We start from the raw sequence: 4,333 nt of genomic DNA, 5'->3' as shown, positions 1-4,333 counted from the left end.
GCTACCATCACGGCCGCCCAAGTGCAAAGATTTTTCTGGAAGATAATATGCCGATTCGGCCTCCCCAAAACAGTAATCACAGACAACGGACGGCAGTTCGTTGATAAAAAATTCGAACATTTCCTGCAGCAGCTGGGCATCAAACATTCGACGAGCTCAGTAGAACACCCTCAGACGAACGGTCAAGCCGAGGCCATGAACAAAATCATCGTGGCAGAATTAAAAAAGAGACTAGGAGATAAGAAAGGTGCATGGGTAGAAGAGCTACCGGAAGTATTATGGGCCTACCGATGCACTCCCCACGGAACGACCGGAGAAACCCCATTCAACCTAACGTACGGAACCGATGCTATGCTACCGGTTGAACTGGGGGAACCCTCACTGAGAAGGGAATTGAACGACTTAAGCTTGAATGACCAAGAGATGAGGGTCGAACTGGACACCCTGGATGAGAGAAGGGAGCGGGCGGTTTTACGGGCGGAAGCTTGTCGAAGAATGACCGAACGGAAATACAATACCAAGGTGCGTCCTCGAAGTTTTCAAGAAGGGGATCTCGTGTGGAGAAAAACGGGGGAAGCTCGGCGTACAATGGCTCACGGCAAGCTGGCAGCCAGATGGGAGGGCCCGTTTAAGATTATAGAAGTTCTCGGCAACGGCGCATACCGACTTACAAAGTTGGACGGACGGCAAATAACAAACACCTGGAATGCTTCGCACTTGAAATTGTACTTTAGCTGAGGTTATTTTTTATAAATGAAATGATATGGGAAGTGACGTTTCTTCTTCATTCGATTCTAATGTTCATCGTATAGCGCTCGGATTGATGAACGGAACCTTCCTGTCAAGTTGGTTGGGCAGTGAACGGCAAAGCCTACTGCCCGTAATATCCAACATTGATGAATGGATAAATCCTGTCAATTCCGAAGGGAGAAAGGTAACACCGGCTCCCACATTAAACGATCGGTCAGGGGGCGAACGGCAGACGCCTGTCCCCATGATCACCGCAAATAAATTCGATAAATCCATCCAAGCGCGGACGTACGAATTCGCAACACGATAAAAATAACTACGTATTCAAGTAAACATCCAAAACGGTCCAAACGCCAAAACATATAATCGGGATACGCAAATAGTCAGAATGCGCGTTAAATGATAAAGTTGCATAATTGTTCCGACAAAACGGTCGTTAAACTAACACAAAAAATGAAGCGGGCGATAGTGTAAACAACCCCTAAGCAGTTTACACTTCGCCCGCCCAAACGAACCGAACAAAAAACAAATCAAAAATCATGTTTGTAATTACATAGCGGCTCCTGAAGCCATCACCTCTTCATCCTGAGCCGCCACCTCCCCATCCTGGGCCGCTACCTCCTCATCCTGCGCCGCCACTTCCTCTTCCTGGGCCACCGGGGGTCCGACGTACGTTAATTCCCCCCCGTAAACATCCTTATCGATGTCAAAGCCCATGGTCAAGGGCTTCTCCACCTTCAGGATCACCTCCACCTGACGAAGGGCCTTGTAGAAACCTTCCTCATGTTCATTAACCACTGTCGCCTTCAGAGTGGTTATCTCAGCACGGGCGTCCTTCAGGTCGGCCCTCAGAAGCTGCAGGTCTTTGTGCAGGTTGACGGTACTCTCCTGCAGCCTCATCTCCACCTCCCTTTGCTCCGCGACTTTGGCCTTCAGTTCCTCGCACTCGGTGGCCAAGAGAGCATTGTCCGACCGGGCCTTCACTAGCACGCCGGTACTCGAGTTCAGTTCAGCCACCAGTCGGGCCATCTCTTGTCGCGCCTCCTCCAGACTTATCTTTTCTTTATCCTGCTCTCCCTTCAGCGTGTCCAAGCTGGCCTGAAGGGTAGCCACCTTCTTCTGCTCATCCATCAAGGATTTCTTTAACTCCTCGCTACCCGGAAGACCGCCTGTATCCTTCAAGTACCCTATCATCGATGTCGTCCGGCTAGACATCTCGAAGATGGATTCTAACAGGGCCGGCCCGGACATCGATTCTAGGAGAGCCTTGTGGGCGGAACCTAGATGGAAGTTCACCCGGCTGCCCACATTGTACTCAGTGCTAAACACACCGCCCGGAAGGGGAGCACACTCTCGGCGATTCTTTTTGGACGAGGGTCTGTCCCCATCCTTCCTCGATTTCCTCCTCTTACGAGCAGAGGGATCTACTGGAAGAGACCTCGAGGCCATATCCGAAGGAGGAATGGTGGCGGCAGGATTAGAAGGACCGGGCGCAAGGGGGTTGGTCGTCCCAACAGGAGGTGGTCTGCCTTGAATAGGAACCCCAGTGGGGATTGACCCCGTAGAAGGAATCCGGGAGGACGCCAGAGTAACACGTCCGGTAGGCGTTGGACGGCGAGGAGGGGGTACGGTACCATCTTTGGGGGCGGATGGTGTGTTGGAACCGCCTCTCCGAGCAAGCAAAAAGTTGGATTGACGGGGATTGGGAGCAGCCATAATGTCTGAAAGAACATAACGAATTTAGTTAAGTAATCACTTTAAGAAAATGCAGAAAATTGAACCGATACTATACCGAGTGCTCTCCGGCTGCAATCCTCGAAAGGAAGGCAATCGACTAAGGCGCGGGCGGAGAGGCGGCGGGGGAGGGTGTCGAGCACATCAATCACACACAAGTCGGCAATGTCCAAAACCTCCTTCGGAAAAGCTTTCATCCTAGTAGGATTCTCCGTCCAATACAAAGGGAAAAGAGAGGTGCCATCCTCGGCAAAAAACTCACGACGGCTACCCTCGGGAATGATCACCTTGAAAAAAGGCTCTTTAAAGTTCTTGTACGAGTCAGCGTACGTCTTAAATAACGTTCGGTTCGATACGGACGACAACGAAACCCAACCACCTTTTGGAGGAGGACGGACATCAAAATAATACAAAAAGGCAGGAACGGTAGGTACAACACCGGCCGCCATACACATCACTCCGAAGGCTTGAATGTTGGCCCAAGAGTTTGGATGAAGCTGGGTAGGGGCTACATTCAAGGCACAAAGTACGCCCATCTGAAAGTTGGTAAATGGGACCTGGATGTGCAGATGTTCGAACAATGTAGTATAGACGAAGAAGAAGTCCTCGGGGCTCGACCCTTTCCCGTGACATACGCGTTCGTTTTCCTGGCTTGCGGCGATCCTAATCAATCGACCGTCCGCTCCGTCCCTGACTAAAAAGGACCTATCTACGAAGTCCTGGAGGCCGACACCAGAGAGGCTCGACGGCTGTGTCTTCGCGTCGAAACCGGCCCAATCATATCCCGGAACAGGCGGAAAGCCACCATAAGGAACCAGCGGGACAGGATCCACCTGTATACCACCCCGTGTTAAAAAGAGGGGGGTACCAAAGAAGATACGATCGGCATCGGCGGCGGGTAACTCAGTCCCTGGTGGAATCACCGTCCGGCGAGGCCCAGTAACCGCTTCGACAGGTGGACGTTCTTCAGGGGTGGGAGCGTCATAACTGGATCCTGTAAAGGACGAACTCCCCGACCGGCTGTCTTCGCTCTCGCTTGCCACTCCACCGCCACCACCGCCGCGACCCGACGACTCCAGAGAAGACTCGATATTAACAATAGTATGCATCTTATTACCTGGGGGAAAACGAATTTGAGGAAAGGAAGTTGGAAAATATGACAAATGGCTGGGACCATCCCCCATATTTATAGGAAAATTTTTGAAAACGGTCACGGATCTCCGCCGTTGAAAATTCTCAGATCGACGTCCCAGATCCAGAGCCGTTACAATTTCCCAAACGTAACGGCCCACAAAAACATGACGCGTGTCCTTTCCCGCCAAAGGGGTACAGGATCGACTCCCCGGTCACACCCGCAACAACTACCTTAAAACCCCACGGCAACCACAGTTACCTCGGGCTTTGGGGGCCTATGTACGGTAGGGACCGGACAGCACTGAAAAGTACATACGAACCATCTGCATGACCACCCGGCGACAAAGGCATAGAGCCGGCCTGTACCTACGCGGTCACGAGAGCAAGCAGCAAAAGACCGTTGGGACATTAGGAGCTGAGATTCAGAGGATTGCTAAAGATAGCGGACCTGGGCGGATGTCCGACGACGGCATAAGCTCGATCTTGCACAAACCAACCAGGGCCGGACGTAGGCCGGACATCGAGAACATCGCGCTGTCTTCGTGAAACGTGTATAATCCAAGACGACCATAGAACGTCCGGTTGTCAGCAACCCACTAGGAACATCATAAATAACTCTGGATCAAGGTAAATTGGGATTAGCTCCTTAGGACCCGCAATTGGGCCTTGATTAGATATACACTAATTGTTGGCCCATAAGAAAAACTATAAATAA

The sequence above is a fragment of the Vigna radiata genome, chromosome 7, assembly GCF_000741045.1.
Source record: "Vigna radiata var. radiata cultivar VC1973A chromosome 7, Vradiata_ver6, whole genome shotgun sequence".
NCBI classification, from domain to species: Eukaryota; Viridiplantae; Streptophyta; class Magnoliopsida; order Fabales; family Fabaceae; genus Vigna; species Vigna radiata.
This window is presented reverse-complemented; position numbering follows the sequence as displayed.